Source organism: Bufo gargarizans, chromosome 2 (genome assembly GCF_014858855.1).
Source record: "Bufo gargarizans isolate SCDJY-AF-19 chromosome 2, ASM1485885v1, whole genome shotgun sequence".
NCBI lineage: Eukaryota > Metazoa > Chordata > Amphibia > Anura > Bufonidae > Bufo > Bufo gargarizans.
Window position 1 is genome coordinate 37,627,937 of NC_058081.1, and position 19,139 is coordinate 37,647,075.

General features: G+C 44.7%; 1 protein-coding gene and 3 non-coding genes across 4 annotated transcripts in view; 1 reads left to right on the forward strand and 3 right to left on the reverse strand.

The window, feature by feature from the left end:
- ANGPTL6 (angiopoietin like 6) overlaps positions 1 to 19,139 on the forward strand; it is a 71,195-nt gene that overhangs the window by 15,759 nt on the left and 36,297 nt on the right. The window lies entirely within an intron of this gene.
- Positions 384 to 456, reverse strand: TRNAK-CUU. Its single transcript has one exon. It is a non-coding gene; the product is annotated as a tRNA-Lys (tRNA).
- TRNAK-CUU lies at positions 14,370 to 14,442 on the reverse strand. Its single transcript has one exon. It is a non-coding gene; the product is annotated as a tRNA-Lys (tRNA).
- On the reverse strand, positions 17,246 to 17,318 carry TRNAK-CUU. The gene has a single exon. It is a non-coding gene; the product is annotated as a tRNA-Lys (tRNA).

The following is a 19,139-nucleotide window of genomic DNA, read 5'->3' on the forward strand; positions in this document are numbered from 1 at the left end:
CCTGCACCCGCCCGATCACAGCGTCGTACATGTACGGCGATGGTCCTTAAGTCACGGACATCTATTCTGCGTCGTACATGTACAGCTCGGGTCCTCTACGGGTTAATAGAGGCGCTCTAGCTGTTGCAATCAGGGCATAATCACAATTTACTTCATGTGCTGGATAAAAATCTCTCTAAAGTCTGTTCTTTGAAAGTTTTTGTTATTCTCAGAAATTAGTGCATCTGGGGTTCCTGAGTAGAAACCTGACTCTCTGATGTCCTTATTCCCTAATAAAATAAACTGTATGGAAAGGGTTTGTCCTGCTGTATTTTTAGTGGAGGATCCACATGTTTTATTGCAGTTACTAGTAGGCTCTGCCTGTGTTTCCAAAAAGACATAGTCGCCCAACATGGGGCTCGAACCCACGACCCTGAGATTAAGAGTCTCATGCTCTACCGACTGAGCTAGCCGGGCTGCTGTACATGCAAGATCTTAGACCTCAAGGGACTACTTTCTGGCCTTTTTCTGTTCTACAAGGACGCTCCAGCAGATAATGGACATGAGCCATGGACACAGTTTGGTTATTTACAAGGCTGGGGCAGACGTAATAATTAACCAGTGTCTAACATTTCCCCACAACAAAGCCGCCTGCTCTGACTTTACTGCTGGTGGCCACATGGCTTTGAAGTTTTTGAAATTTGCATTGTAGAACGGTGACATCTTGTGGCCATTTATCACTTCCCTTCCCTCGTTCAGGTCCTGTGCTCAGCCTGTTTCAGTATAACTGCCGGCTGGTGCAGATCTCATTGTAGTCCATGGGGATCTGTTGGAGAACGGCAGTATCCGGCTATGCCGTATATGGTAAACTCCACTGACGGATTTCTGACTCTGATGTGACCGTACCCTTATCCACATGTGATGTTTTTGCCCCATTGACTAACGGTACACTACCACAATACAAGCACCAATAACCAACAATACCACCAGATACATACCTCCCAACTTACTAAACAAAGTGAGACACATTGTGCGCCAATTATTATTTCTGCACTAGGCCACACCTATAACTTTGCCCAAAATATAACTATGCACCTAATCCCAACCAGTCCCCTTAATGCCCCACACAGTGCTGGATTAACATGGGGGCAGATGGAGCGCCGCCTGAGCCGTACAGCGCGGGACACAGGCCGGAAGAGTCCTGCATCGCTGACACAGAGGTAAGTATACCTTTTTTTTTTTAGATGTATAATACTTTTAGGAAAAGTCTTTTCCTGGCACATGATGGGGGGCGCCTCTTTTTACTGTAACATTATGGGGCATGGGGGGCTCTCTTGTTACTGGAACATGATGGGGGGGCCCTCCTGTTACTGGCACATGATGGGGCATGGGGGGGGGCTCTTGATACTGGCACATGATGGGGCATAGGGGGCCCTCTTGTTACTGGCACATGATGGGGGGTCCTATTGTTACTGGCATATGATGGGGGCCCTCCTGTTACTGGCACATGATGGGGCATGGGGGGCCTCTTGGTACTGGCACATGATGGGAGGTCCTATTGTTACTGGCATATGATGGGGGCCCTCCTGTTACTGGCACATGATGGGGCATGGGGGGGGGCTCTTGTTATTGGCAAATGATGGGGCATGGGGGGGGCTCTTGTTACTGGCACATGATGGGGCATAGGGGGACCCTCTAGTTACTGGCAAATGATGGGGCATGGGGGGGGCTCTTGTTACTGGCACATGATGGGGCATAGGGGGGCCCCTCTTGTTACTGGCACATGATAGGGGCCCTCCTGTTACTGGCACATGATGGGGCATGGGGGGTCCTCTTGTTACTGGCACATGATGGGGCGCTCTTGTTACTGGCACATAATGGAGGGCCCTCTTGTTACTGGCACATGATGGGGGCTCTCCTGTTACTGGCACATGAAGGGGCATAGGGGGGCTCTTGTTACTGGCACATGATGGGGGTGGCCCTCTTGTTACTGGCACGTGATGGGGGGCCCTCCTGTTACTGGCACATGATGGTGCATAGGGGGGGTCCTCTTGTTACTGGCACATGATGGGGGGCCCCTATTGTTACTGGCACATAATGGGGCATAGGGGAGACTCTTGTTACTGGCACATGATGGGGGGGCCTCTTGTTACTGGCACATGATGGGGGCCCTCCTGTTACTGGCACATGATGGGGGGCTCTCCTGTTACTGGCACATGATGGGGGGCCCTCCTGTTACTGGCACATGATGGGGGCATCTATGGGGGAACATTTTACTGACATTATTGGGGGCATCTATGGGGCACATTCTTGGTGGGCACTATAGGTGCATCTACTGAGGCCACAAAGAAGGGGTATTTTATATGGGGGATCTATACAGTAGCATTTTATACTAGGGCACATTATGGTGGGTACTGTTGGGGAGAGGAGTACTATAAGGTTATCTACGGGGGCACTAAGAAGGGGTATTTTATACTTGAAAATTATGGGGGACACTGAGGGCATCTACTGGGGCATTTTATACTGGTACATTATGGGGGGCACTATGAGGAAGGGGGAGAGGAGCACTATGGAGACATTTACTGGGGGCATTATATTGGGGTATTTTATGCTGGCACATTATGGGGGCACTATGGGGACATTAGCTCAACTGGGGGCATTAAAAGGGGGTATTTTTTGCACTGTCACATTATAAGGAGAATTATTTCTATTGGGGGGGCATTATGGTGGGCTTTATTACTCCCCCATGGTATGACCCCCTAGTAGCAGCACCAGCCTCTCCCTGCTCCGTGACCCCACTGCCCCTTCTCCAAATCCTTATTATAAAATCTTTCTCATTAGGATAAAACACAACATCAGCTCCGCCGAGCCCCCGGCCAAAGTGTGGAAGTGGCGTCCGAGATCCCCAAGGGCCAAGCCAAGTAATTGTAAGTTTTCATGTAAAATATGTTTGTTATACACATATAGCATACACTGTGCCCCACAATATACAGTATACCGCTACACTGTGCCACACAATATACAGTATACCTCTACACTGTGCCACACAATATACAGTATACCTCTATACTGTGCCACACAATATACAGTATACCTCTACACTGTGCCCCACAATATACAGTATACCTCTACACTGTGCCACACAATATACAGTATACCTCTACACTGTGCCCCACAATGTACAGTATACCTTTACACTGTGCCCCACAATATACAGTATACCTCTACACTGTGCCACACAATATACAATATACCTCTACACTGTGCCACACAATATACAGTATACCTCTACACTGTGCCACACAATATACAGTATACCTCTACACTGTGCCCCACAATGTACAGTATACCTCTACACTGTGCCCCACAATATACAGTATACCTCTACACTGTGCCCCACAATATACAGTATACCTCTACACTGTGCCACACAATATACAGTATACCGCTACACCGTGCCACACAATATACAGTATACCTCTACACTGTGCCACACAATAAACAGTATACCTCTATACTGTGCCCCACAATGTACAGTATACCTCTACACTGTGGCCCCACATATACAGTATACCTCTACACTGTGCCACACAATATACAGTATACCTCTACACTGTGCCCCACAATGTACAGTATACCTCTACACTGTGCCCCTCAATATACAGTATACCTCTACACTGTGCCACACAATGTACAGTATACCTCTACACTGTGCCACACAATATACAGTATACCTCTACACTGTGCCCCACAATATACAGTATACCTCTACACTGTGCCCCACAATATACAGTATACCTTTACACTGTGCCACACAATATACAGTATACCTCTACACTGTGCCCCACAATATACAGTATACCTCTACACTGTGCCACACAATATACAGTATACCTCTACACTGTGCCCCACAATAGTACAGTATACCTCTACACTGTGCCCCACAATATACAGTATACCTCTACACTGTGCCCCACAATATACAGTATACCTCTACACTGTGCCCCACAATATACAGTATACCTCTACACTGTGCCACACAATATACAGTATACCTCTACACTGTGCCCCACAATATACAGTATACCTCTACACTGTGCCCCACTATATACAGTATACCTCTACACTGTGCCACAATATACAGTATACCTCTACACTGTGCCACACAATATACAGTATACCTCTACACTGTGCCACACAATATACAGTATACCTCTACACTGTGCCCCACAATATACAGTATACCTCTACACTGTGCCCCACAATATACAGTATACCTCTACACTGTGCCACACAATATACAGTATACCTCTACACTGTGCCACACAATATACAGTATACCTCTACACTGTGCCACACAATATACAGTATACCTCTACACTGTGCCACACAATATACAGTATACCTCTACACTGTGCCCCACAATATACATTATACCTCTACACTGTGCCACACAATATACAGTATACCTCTACACTGTGCCCCACAATATAACAGTATACCTCTACACTGTGCCCACAATATACAGTATACCGCTACACTGTGCCCCACAATATACAGTATACCTCTACACTGTGCCACACAATATACAGTATAACCTCTACCCTGTGCCACACAATATACAGTATACCTCTACACTGTGCCACACAATATACAGTATACCTCTACACTGGCCCCACAATATACAGTATACCTCTACACTGTGCCACACAATATACAGTATACCTCTACACTGTGCCACACAATATACAGTATACCTCTACACTGTGCCACACAATATACAGTATACCTCTACACTGTGCCCCACAATATACAGTATACCTCTACACTGTGCCACACAATATACAGTATACCTCTACACTGTGCCACACAATATACAGTATACCTCTACACTGTGCCCCACAATATACAGTATACCTCTACACTGTGCCCCACAATATACAGTATACCTCTACACTGTGCCACACAATATACAGTATACCTCTACACTGTGCCACACAATATACAGTATACCTCTACACTGTGCCACACAATATACAGTATACCTCTACACTGTGCCACACAATATACAGTATACCTCTACACTGTGCCACACAATATACAGTATACCTCTACACTGTGCCCACAATATACAGTATACCTCTACACTGTGCCACACAATATACAGTATACCTCTACACTGTGCCCCACAATATACAGTATACCTCTACACTGTGCCACACAATATACAGTATACCTCTACACTGTGCCCCACAATATACAGTATACCTCTACACTGTGCCACACAATATACAGTATACCTCTACACTGTGCCACACAATATACAGTATACCTCTACACTGTGCCCCACAATATACAGTATACCTCTACACTGTGCCACACAATATACAGTATACCTCTACACTGTGCCACACAATATACAGTATACCTCTACACTGTGCCACACAATATACAGTATACCTCTACACTGTGCCACACAATATACAGTATACCTCTACACTGTGCCACACAATATACAGTATACCTCTACACTGTGCCACACAATATACAGTATACCTCTACACTGTGCCACACAATATACAGTATACCTCTACACTGTGCCACACAATATACAGTATACCTCTACACTGTGCCACACAATATACAGTATACCTCTACACTGTGCCACACAATATACAGTATACCTCTACACTGTGCCCCACAATATACAGTATACCTCTACACTGTGCCACACAATATACAGTATACCTCTACACTGTGCCACACAATGTACAGTATACCTCTACACTGTGCCACACAATATACAGTATACCTCTACACTGTGCCACACAATATACAGTATACCTCTACACTGTGCCACACAATATACAGTATACCTCTACACTGTGCCACACAATATACAGTATACCTCTACACTGTGCCCCACAATATACAGTATACCTCTACACTGTGCCCCACAATATACAGTATACCTCTACACTGTGCCCCACAATATACAGTATACCTCTACACTGTGCCACACAAGATACAGTATACCTCTACACTGTGCCACACAATGTACAGTATACCTCTACACTGTGCCACACAATATACAGTATACCTCTACACTGTGCCACACAATATACAGTATACCTCTACACTGTGCCCCACAATATACAGTATACCTCTACACTGTGCCACACAATATACAGTATACCTCTACACTGTGCCCCACAATATACAGTATACCTCTACACTGTGCCCCACAATATACAGTATACCTCTACACTGTGCCCACACAATATACAGTATACCTCTACACTGTGCCACACAATATACAGTATACCTCTACACTGTGCCACACAATATACAGTATACCTCTACACTGTGCCACACAATATACAGTATACCTCTACACTGTGCCCCACAATATACAGTATACCTCTACACTGTGCCCCACAATATACAGTATACCTCTACACTGTGCCACACAATATACAGTATACCTCTACACTGTGCCCCACAATATACAGTATACCTCTACACTGTGCCACACAATATACAGTATACCTCTACACTGTGCCACACAATATACAGTATACCTCTACACTGTGCCACACAATATACAGTATACCTCTACACTGTGCCACACAATATACAGTATACCTCTACACTGTGCCCCACAATATACAGTATACCTCTACACTGTGCCACACAATATACAGTATACCTCTACACTGTGCCCCACAATATACAGTATACCTCTACACTGTGCCACAATTACAGTATACCTCTACACTGTGCCACACAATATACAGTATACCTCTACACTGTGCCACACAATACAGTATACCTCTACACTGTGCCCCACAATATACAGTATACCTCTACACTGTGCCCCACAATATACGTATACCTCTACACTGTGCCACACAATATACAGTATACCTCTACGATACCTCTACACGTGCCCCACAAATATACAGTATACCTATACACTGTGACACACAATATACAGTAACCTCTACACTGTGACCACACAATATACAGTTATACCTCTATACACTGTGCCACACAAAACAGTTATACTCTACCTGTGAAACCAATATACAGTATACCGCTACACTGTGCCACACCAATGTACAGTATACCTCCTACACTGTGCCACACAATGTACAGTATACCTCTACACTGTGCCACACAATATACAGTATACCTCTACACTGTGCCACACAATATACAGTATACCTCTACACTGTGCCAAACAATATACAGTATACCTCTACACTGTGCCACACAATATACAGTATACTCTACACTGTGCCACACAATATACTAGTATACCTCTACACTGTGCCCCACAATAACAGTATACCTCTACACTGTGCCCCACAATATACAGTATACCTCTACACTGTGCCACACAATATACAGTATACCTCTACACTGTGCCCCACAATATACAGTATACCTCTACACTGTGACCTCACAATATACCGTATACCTCACACTGTGCCACACAATGTACAGTATACCTCTACACTGTGCCACACAATATACAGTATACCTCTACACTGTGCCACACAATATACAGTATACCTCTACACTGTGCCACACAATATACAGTATACCTCTACACTGTGACACACAATATACAGTATACCGCTACACTGTGCCACACAATATACAGTATACCTCTACACTGTGTAGTCTGTTCTATAAGCACCATTGTTTTGTGGCGGCGGACAGAAAATAATCTGGAAGTGTCCCTCCCGAGACCAGGCTCTGGATCCGCCACTGCCTCGCTGAAGTCGCCCGTCGGCCGCTCCGCTGCCCAGTTAGAAGGACCGGGCTGACTGTCAGATGATGACAGAGCCGGCACGCAAGGAGTAATCTCCCAGGCCGGCCCTTTACAGAACTCACCAGGACAGTGACAGGTCAGACTTCTCCCCTGGGTCCTGGGCCCTGCTGTAAAGTGGAAGACTGTGAGTTGCGTTTTTATTTTCTATAAAAAAAGGCCCATTATAATCTTCAGCACCAGGCCCATCACGCTCTTAATCTGGCCCTGCCCCCACATAGTAGTTATTCCCCGTTCATGCCACCACACTGTTTTTATGCCCACATTGTGCCCCTACCAGAATTATAAGAACCCGGGCAACAGATTCATAAGTTTCTAATTATTTTAATTATTTGGAAGATTTGATGATTTCTGGCAGGATATAATAAAGGAATCCAGTACTATACCAACAAACTGCTACCCGCAGCACTGGACATCCATGTTCTGCAACATGCAGGAGTACTCCATGTTACAAGCTTCCAGTTTTTAGGTGACTGCCTGAGATTTCACCTCCATGAGTCACACATGAAGTCACTTATACATTGGATTAGCTCTCTGCTTCACCGTTACAGGCAAGTGTCTGTACTTCCTATGGAAACAGAGAAAGCTGCCTGAGAGTGGGATATACCTTCCCCATTCCGGGACAGGAGGACAGCCACTGCAATCCGGGACTGTCCTGCCGGATCCGGGACGGATGGGAGGTATGCATATAGTGACCATATGGTGGTTAGATACCAGGTCTGCACAAATGATCTGCAGAATATCATCATTTTGCAGACTGTACAAGAAAATATCGCATTGGTCACAGGCAGAATATAAAACAATGAAAAGGGGTCTGTCAGTAGTTTTGACCATGCTGAGCTGCTGACAGCACAAAAGTACGGCTTTTTCGAGTTTTTCACACCCGGAGTGTGAATATGAAGTTTTATTCAGCCAGATTCTATTATTTGTCCTGGAAATGTATGACTAAATTGACATCTGGGTGCTAACATCCACATTGTCCAATGGATGTGACCTTACTTGGTCAGACAGAACATATTCATAAATTTCCAGGAGGAATAACAGAAGAACATGACAGCACAGATTAGGTTCGCAAGAATTGTTATCTGATGGATATTACAAGTATTTCTATAACAGATTTTTTATTGAAAACACCTTTATTACAATCGTTATACAGACTTTAGTACTGTGAGGCAGCGCAGGCCACGAGGCAGCACTTAATAAATTACTTACACTCGTCTTTCATAGCATGGCATTGTTGTGTGACGCCAGGCTAACCTACACTATACATCACAATGGATGCTACACTAGCATACCTATTCAATCACAAAACCTTCCAACAAAGCATTAAGACAGTGATGGGGGAAGAGGAGGTGGGAAGGAGGGGGTAGGGAGGGGGGATCACATTCCCTTAGCTTTATTGAGAAGCCAGAAACAAACGGGGAGAGGGGGAAGTATTTCTGTAACAGATATGTCAGGTCTCAGATCCTCTATAAATCTAATGACTCGTAGTGGATGTCTTCTCTGTCTGGAGACATTCTCCTGTCTTGTCCATCAAACCCAGGGAGACACTATGGGCCAGATTTATCATTAGCTCAGGTCAGAATAATGGAGTGAAAAAGTCCCAAACGCTAAAACTGCGCACAAATTCTGCTCTGCACTATGCTCGCCAGTTTTCTAAAAGTGGGCGTGTTTTCTTATGTAAATGAATCTCTAGACAGATTTACTATTGGGACTATTTAAAAAGTCGCAAAAAAGTCGCAATTTCAGTCCAGTGAGGACACCGGCAATGTGCTTTCCGCATTTTGCGGATCCGCACATTGCCAGAACTATATAGAAAATGCCTTTTCTTGTCTGCAATTGCGATCTTGTCCGATCAGGCCTGATCTTGTGCGCACACTTGCGTTCAGTTCGCCCCACTGCAGTGACAGAATTAATTTTTTCTGCTCACTGCAAAAACACTGTAAAATCGCTGCGGCTCTATAAAAAGATCACTTTTGAGGGGCATGGCCAGTTCATAGAAGATTTTTTTTTTTTTGGGCAAAAGCGGAAATTGTTTTTTTTTTTTGTTTTTTTCTTACAAAGTCTCATATTCCACTAACTTGTGACAAAAAATTTAATCTCACATTAAATCTTTTTTGCAGCCAAGATGCGCAAAGGGGCCCAATTTCCTTTTAGGAGGGCATTTTTAGACATTTATATTCCAGACTACTTCTCACGCTTTAGGGCCCCTAAAATGCCAGGGCAGTATAAATACCCCACAAATTACCCCATTTCGAAAAGAAGACACCCCAAGGTATTCGCTGAGGAGCATAGTGAGTCCATGAAAGATTGCATTTTTTGTCACAAGTTAGCGGAAAGGGAGACTTTGTGAGAAAAAAAAATATATCAATTTCCGCTAACTTGTGCCAAAAAAAAAAAACTTCGATGAACTCACCATGCCCCTTGCGGAATACCTTGGGGTGTCTTCTTTCCAAAATGGGGTCACTTGTGGGGTATTTATACTGCCCTGGCATTTTAGAGGCCCTAAAGCGTGAGAAGAAGTCTGGAATCCAAATGTCTAAAAATGCCCTCCTAAAAGGAAATTGGGCCCCTTTGCGCATCTTGGCTGCAAAAAAGTGTCACACATGTGGTATCGCCGTACTAAGGAGAAGTTGGGCAATGTGTTTTGGGGTGTCTTCTTACATATACCGATGCTGGGTGAGAGAAATATCTCTCTATATTGACAACTTTGTATAAAAAAATGGGAAAAGTTGACTTTTAGAGATATTTCTCTCACCCAGCATGGGTATATGTAAAAATACACCCCAAAACACATTGCCCTACTTCTTCTGAGTACGGCGATACCACATGTGTGACACTTCTTTGCAGCCAAGATGCGCAAAGGGGCCCAATTTCCAATGAGTACTTTCAGGATTTCACAGGGCATTTTTACGAATTTGGATTCCAAACTACTTCTCACGCTTTAGGGCCCCTAAAATGCCAGGGCAGTATAAATACCCCACAAATGACCCCATTTCGAAAAGAAGACACCCCAAGGTATTCGCTGAAGGGCATAGTGAGTCCATGAAAGATTGCATTTTTTGTCACAAGCTAGTGGAATATGAGACTTTGTGAGAAAAAAAAGAAAAAATCAATTTCCGCTAACTTGTGCCAAAAAAAAAAAACTTCGATGAACTCGCCATGCCCCTCACGGAATACCTTGGGGTGTCTTCTTTCCAAAATGGGGTCACATGTGGGTAATTATACTGCCCTGGCATTTTAGGGGCCCTAAAGCGTGAGAAGAAGTCTGGAATCCAAATGTCTAAAAATGCCCTCCTAAAAGGAAATTGGGCCCCTTTGCACATCTTGGCTGCAAAAAAGTGTCACACATGTGGTATCGCCGTACTCAGGAGAAGTTAGGCAATGTGTTTTGGGGTGTCTTTTTACATATACCCATGCTGGGTGAGAGAAATATCTCTCTATAATGACAACTTTGTATAAAAAAATGGGAAAAGTTGACTTTTAGAGAGATATTTCTCTCACCCAGCATGGGTATATGTAAAAATACACCCCAAAACACATTGCCCTACTTCTTCTGAGTACGGCGATACCATATGTGTGACACTTTTTTGCAGCCAAGATGCGCAAAGGGGCCCAATTTCCAATGAGTACTTTCAGGATTTCACAGGGCATTTTTACGAATTTGGATTCCAAACTACTTCTCACGCTTTAGGGCCCCTAGAATGCCAGGGCAGTATAAATACCCCACAAGTGACCCAATTTTGGAAAGAAGACACCCCAAGGTATTCCGTGAGGGGTATGGTTAGTTCATGTAAAAAAATCATTTTCCGCTAACTTGTGACAAAAAATAAAAGCTTCCAATAACTCACTATGCCCATCAGCGAATACCTTAGGGTGCCTACTTTCCGAAATGGGGTCATTTGTGGGGTGTTTCTACTGTCTGGGCATTGTAGAACCTCTTGAAACATGACAGGTGCTCAGAAAGTCAGAGCTGCTTCAAAATGAGGAAATTCACATTTTTGCACCATAGTTTGTAAACGCTATAACTTTTACCCAACCCAATAAATATACACTTATTGCATTTTTTTTTTATTAAAGACATGTAGAACAATAAATTTAGAGAAAAATTTATATAGAAATGTAGTTTTAATTGAAAAATTTTACAACCGAAAGTGAAAAATGATGTTTTTTTGCAAACATTTTGGTAAGGTTACTTTCACACTTGCGTTAGGAGCGGATCCGTCTGGTGTCTGCACAGACGGATCCGCTCCTATAATGCAAACGCTTGCATCCGTTCAGAACGGATCCGTTTGCATAACTGTTTATTTCAGATCTGATTTTTCACTTCGGAAAACTCAGATCCGACAGTATATTCTAAACACAGAAGCGTTCCCATGGTGATGGGGAGGCTTCATGTTAGAATATACTGAGAACTGTGTACACGACTGCCCCCTGCTGCCAGGCAGCAGGGGGCAGACCCCCCCCCCCCCTCCTGTATTTAACTTATTCGTGGCCAGTGCGACCCCCCTCCCTCCCCAGTATTAAATATGACCAGTGCGGCGGCCTCCCCCTCCCTCCCTCCCCAGTATTAAATATGACCAGTGCGGCCCCCTCCCTCTATATTTATTGGTGGCCGGGCCAGTGCGGATTCCAAGTATTGTGAGCAGTGCGGCCTCCCCTCTCCCCCCCTAATTAAAATCACCCCCCCCATCATTGGTGGCAGCGGAGAGTACCGATCGGAGTCCCAGTTTAAATCGCTGGGGCTCCGATCGGTTACCATGGCAACCAAGACGCTATTGCAGTCTTGGCTGCCATGGTTACTTGGCAATAAATACAAGCATTATACTTACCTGAAGAGCTGCGATGTCTGACCGGCCGGGAGCTCCTCCTACTGGTAAGTGAAAGGTCTGTGCGGCGCATTGCTAAAGACCTGTCACTTACCAGTAGGAGGAGCGCTCCTCCTACTGGTAAGTGACAGGTCTTTAGCAATGCGCCGCACAGACCTTTCACTTACCAGTAGGAGGAGCTCCCGGCCGGTCAGACATCGCAGCTCTTCAGGTAAGTATAATGCTTGTATTTATTGCCAAGTAACCATGGCAGCCAAGACTGCAATAGCGTCTTGGTTGCCATGGTAACCGATCGGAGCCCCAGCGATTTAAACTGGGACTCCGATCGGTACTCTCTGCTGCCACCAATGATGGGGGGGGGGGGTGATTTTAATTAGGGGGGGAGAGGGGAGGCCGCACTGCTCACAATACTTGGAATCCGCACTGGCCCGGCCACCAATAAATATAGAGGGAGGGGGCCGCACTGGTAATATTTAATACTGGGGAGGGAGGGGGAGGCCGCCGCACTGGTAATATTTAATACTGGGGAGGGAGGGGGAGGCCGCCGCACTGGTAATATTTAATACTGGGGAGTGAGGGGGGCCCGCACTGGCCACCAATAAGTTAATTACAGGAGGAGGGGGGGGGGGGTCTGCCCCCTGCTGCCTGGCAGCATCTGCCAGGCAGCAGGGGGCAGTCATGTACACAGTTCTCAGTATATTCTAACATGAAGCGTCCCCATCACCATGGGAACGCCTCTGTGTTAGAATATACTGTCGGATCTGAGGTTTACGATGTAACTCAAATCCGATGGTATATTCTAACATAGAGGCGTTCCCATGGTGATGGGGACGCTTCAAGTTAAAATATACCATCGGATCGGAGAAAACTCCGATCTGATGGGGACTCCTGACTTTGCATTGAAAGTCAATGGGGGACGGATCCGTTTGAAATTGCACCATATTGTGTCAACGTCAAACGGATCCGTCCCCATTGACTTGCATTGTAAGTCTGGACGGATCCGTTTGGCTCCGCACGGCCAGGCGGACACGAAAACGCTGCAAGCAGCGTTCAGGTGTCCGCCTGCTGAGCGGAGCGGAGGCCAAACGGTGCCAAACTGATGCATTCTGAGCGGATCCGCATCCACTCAGAATGCATTGGGGCTGTACGGATCCGTTCGGGGCCGCTTGTGAGAGCCTTCAAACGGAACTCACAAGCGGAGCCCCGAACGCTAGTGTGAAAGTAGCCTAAATTTCGATTAATATAAAAATTTTTAAAAAAATGGCAGCAGCAATGAAATAAAACCAAATGAAAGCTCTATTAGTGAGAAGAAAAGGAGGTAAAATTCATTTGGGTGGTAAGTTGTATGACCGAGCAATAAACCGTGAAAGTAGTGTAGTGCAGAAGTGTAAAAAGTGGTCTGGTCATTAAGGGTGTTTAAGCTAGGGGAGCTGAAGTGGTTAATACAGGCGTTCTAGCTGTTACTATCAGGGCATAATCGCAATTTACTTCATGTGCTGGATCAAAAATCTCTCTGAAGTCTATTCTTTGAAAGTTTTTGTTATTGTCAGAATTTAGTGCATCTTGAAACCCCCGAGTCCTTGCTTTGTGATGTCCTTATACCCTAATAAAATAAACTGTATGGAAAGGGTTTGTACTGCTGTATTTTTAGTGGAGGATCCACATGTTTTTTTGCAGTTACTAGTAGGCTCTGCCCCTGTTTCCAAAAATACAAAAAACATAGTCGCCCAACGTGGGGCTCGAACCCACGACCCTGAGATTAAGAGTCTCATGCTCTACCGACTGAGCTAGCCGGGCTGCTGTGCCTTTAAATTTTAAGACCTCAAGAGACTACTTTCTGGCCTTTTTCTGTTCTACAAGGACGCTCCAGCAGATAATGGACATGAGCCATTGACACAGTTTGGTTATTTACAAGGCTGGGGCAGACGTAATAATTAACCAGTGTCTAACATTTCCCCACAACAAAGCCGCCTGCTCTGACTTTACTGCTGGTGGCCACATGGCTTTGAAGTTTTTGAAGATTGCATTGTAGAACGGTGACATCTTGTGGTCATTTATCACTTCCCTTCCCTCGTTCAGGTCCTGTGTTCAGCCTGTTTCAGTATAACTGCCGGCTGGTGCAGATCTCATTATAGTCCATGGGGATCTGTTGGAGAACGGCAGTATCCGGCTATGCCGTATATGGTAAACTCCACTGACGGACTTCTGACTCTGATGTGACCGTACCCTTATCCACATGTGATGTTTTTGCCCTATTGACTAACGGTACACTACCACAATACAAGCACCAATAACCAACAATACCACCAGATACATACCTCCCAACTTACCAAACAAAGAGAGACACATTGTGCGGCGCGCAACGCAGCGATTATTTTCTGCACTAGGCCACGCCTCTAACTCCGCCCAAAATATAACTATGCACCTAATCCCAACCAGTCCCCTTAATGCCCCCAAATAGTAGTTATTCCCCCTTTGTGCACAGTATTTATGCCCACATTGTGCCCCCTCACAGAATTATAAGAAACCGGGCACCAGATTCATAAGTTTCTAATCATTTTAATTACTTGGAAGATTTGATGATTTCTGGCAGGATATAATAAAGGATCCCAGTACTATACCAACAAACTGCTACCCGCAGCACTGGACATCCATGTTCTGCTACATGCAGGAGTACTCCATGTTACAAGCTTCCAGTTTTTAGGTGACTGCCTGAGATTTCACCTCCATGAGTCACACATGAAGTCACTTATACATTGTATTAGCTTCTGTTACCATAATCACAGTATTACATAGCAGACAGTAGGCTTATGGGGACTCGCCCTGACACAATTACACTATTCATACTGCACTGGAAGCAACATTGTTGTGCAATGTCACTGAAGTTTTCCGTGCTGGCGCCTCAGGTCACCTGAGCTCCGTACCTTATGCCAGCCTCCTGCACACTCAGTAAGTGGCGCCTCCTGCTGCGCTGTGCCCGTCTGCCATCTCCTGAGGCCTGAACAGCCAAGGCACGTACCCGGGAATACATGTGTGCCCAACTTTACTGCTCTCCGGACGGTGTAATTTAGAGCCGGAGAAGCAATGCTGCCCCCTAGCACAGAGGATCCGTACTGCAGCAGACCCGCCACTCACCCTACTCCACTATGGCAGTGGCCCATCATTAACTGACAGACCCACCATATGTCGCAGGGATCTGCTGAATGATGGTGCAGAGAGACTATGGCGGCTCTCTGCTTCACCATTACAGGCAAGTGTCTGTACTTCCTATGGAAGCAGAGAAAGCTGCCTGAGAGTGGGATATACCTCCCCCATTCCGGGACAGAAGGACAGCCACTGCAATCCGGGACTGTCCCCCCGGATCCGGGACGGATGGGAGTTATGCATATAGTGACCATATGGTGGTTAGATACCAGGTCTGCACAAGTGATCTGCAGAATATCATCATTTTGCAGACTGTACAAGAAAATATCGCATTGGTCACAGGCAGAATATAAAACAATGAAAAGGGGTCTGTCAGTAGTTTTGACCATGCTGAGCTGCTGACAGCACAAAGTTACGGCTCGGGAGAGCAGGGCATATATTTTGTGGAGTTTGTCGCACCAGGAGTGTGAATATAAAGTTTTATTCAGCCAGATTCTATTATTTGTCCTGGAAATGTATGACTAAATTGACATCTGGGTGCTAACATCCACATTGTCCAAGGGATGTGACCTTACTTGGTCAGACAGAACATATTCATAAATTTCCAGGAGGAATAACAGAAGAACACGACAGCACAGATTAGATTCGCAAGAATTGTTATCTGATGGATATTACAAGTATTTCTATAACAGATATGTCAGGTCTCAGATCCTCTATAAATCTAATCACTCGCAGTTGATGTCTTCTCTGTCTGGAGACATTCTCCTGTCTTGTCCATCAAACCCAGGGAGACATTATAACTTCTCCTGCAAAGCTTCCTGCAGAGACATCTTTGGCGCTTCAGTTCTGCAGCCATCCCCAGCCTCTACAGCAGGCATCCTCAAACTGCGGCCCTCCGGCTGTTGCAAAACCACAACTCCCAGCATGCCCGAACAGCCTATAGGTATCAGCCTACAGCAGGGCATTGTGGGAGTTGTAGTTTTACAACGGCTGGAGGGCTGCAGTTTGAGGATGCCTGCTCTACAGCAATACAATGTACTTTACTGAATAGCTCACTGGCTATACACAACTTTTAATTACATGCAGTTACAAAAGTATTCGGATCCAGGTACTGGTTTAAAAATTGTCGAATGTTATTCATGGGACAACCCCTTTAATAGAGGCGCTCTAGCTGTTGCAATCAGGGCATAATGGCAATTTACTTCATGTACTGGATCAAAAATCTCTCTGAAATCTATTCTTTGAAAGTTTTTGTTATTGTCAGAAATTAGTGCATCTTGAAACCCCCGGAGCGGTTCGTGAGTAGAGACCTGACTCTCTGATGTTCTTATACCCTAATAAAATAAACTGTATGGACAAGGGGTTGTCCTGCTGTATTTTTAGTGGAGGATCCACATTTTTTTTGCAGTTTCTAATAGTCTCTGCCTGTATTTTCAAAAATACTAAAAAACATAGTCGCCCAACGTGGGGCTCGAACCCACGACCCTGAGATTAAGAGTCTCATGCTCTACCGACTGAGCTAGCCGGGCTGCTGTGCCTTTAAGTTTTAAGACATCAAGAGACTACTTTCTGGTCTTATTCTGTTCTAAAAGAACGCTTTCGGAGCGTGGCTTGCAGACTTGACGTGATTGTGGACTTGGGGGTGTGGCTTGGCGGTCTCAGAGGCGTGGCTACAGTGTCCGGCTTTTGAGGGTGAAGCAAATGGCCACCCTAGTTGTAAGGAGTCAAGAAAAGAGTTTGCAGAGAGATAGCTTATTAAGCGAGAATAGACAAGATGTTCTGGGATTTTAGAGATGAAGGGGAGGTTAGAAACAGATCGGTAGTTAGGACAGAAAGATACCAGAAGATAGGTTCAATATTGTAGTAAGGTGAGTAATTACAGGTGGCTAGAGGGACTGGAGGAGGTGTGAGGGAAGAGTATCACCGATGCAGGTTGTGGTTAGAGAATAGGAAAGAAGACTTCTTCTATTACAGGGTCAAAACAGGACAACAAACACGAGGAAGTGCGGGAGGGAAAAGGATCGAAGATGGTTGGGGACTGGGAGATGTGGTGCCGGATGTTACCAATCTTATCTCTGAAGTAAGGGGCCAGGTCTTCAGCACAGTCGTTTAGGGTTATTTGAAAGTGGGGAGATGAGAGAGGTGAAATAGTTCTGCTTGGCAATATGGAGTGCTGAGATATAGTTTTGGGGCAATATGCAGATATTCGTGATTTTCTCCATAACCGTTCTGCATATCTAGAACACCACTGGATAAAACTTGTTTCACATGTGTGCCAGGGTTGCCATGTTCTGGGTCAGGAAGGTTGCATTGTAATTGGAGCTGCTTCATCCAAGGTAGTTTCCAGGACATGGTGGTAATGATTGGCAGCCAGATCCAGACAGAAGAGGGAAGTAAGCAGAGATGCCGTCACTTGTTGTGGGGTTAGATATTACGCATCATGAGCTCTTTCAACATCTTTGAAAAGGTACATGTTTCTGCCCGTTTTCAAACCAGGGACCTTTCACGTGTGAGGCGAACATGATAGCCACTACACTACAGAAACTTCCTGTTTGCTCAGTGTTTCCTTTTCACAATTTTTTTATTATTTTTCTTTTGGTTGATTATATATATATATATATATATATATATATATATATAATCACAGTCGGATACACTTGGTGTATTTGCATCATGTCCATTGTGTTATCAATAAATCTAAAATGTTGATGCATTCTCTGTCGTCCAGGATAGTTGTTGTGTCTAACAATTTGGTGATCTCCGTGCCCCTTATATCATAGTGGGAGTCCATCTATTTTAATAATAAGTTAAATAAGTCTGGGTTTCTGTGATTTTTGTTCTTATGATATGCCATCAAACCCTTGCTTTGTTACTGGAAAAAATGGATTAAAATGGAAAATTTGCCCAAAAATTTAAATTCTCAAATTTCATCTCCATTTGCCAATAACTCTTGTGCAACACCTAAAGGGTTAACAAAGTTTGTAAAATCAGTTTTTGATACCTTGAGGGGTGTAGTTTCTTAGATGTGGTCACCTTTATGGAGTTCCTACTCTAGGTGTGCATCAGGGGGGCCTTAAAATGGAACATGGTATAAAAAAAACAGTCCAGCAAAATCTGCCTTTCAAAAACCACACGGCGCACCTTTCCCTCTACGCCCTACTGTGTGCCCGTACAGTAGTTTACAGCCACATATTGAGTGTTTCTGCAAACTACAGAATCGGGGGGCAATAAATATAGCATTTTGTTTGGCTGTTAACCCTTGCTTTGTTACTGGAAAAAATGGATTAAAATGGAAAATTTGCCCAAAAAATTTAATTCACAAATTTCATCTCCATTTGCCAATAACTCTT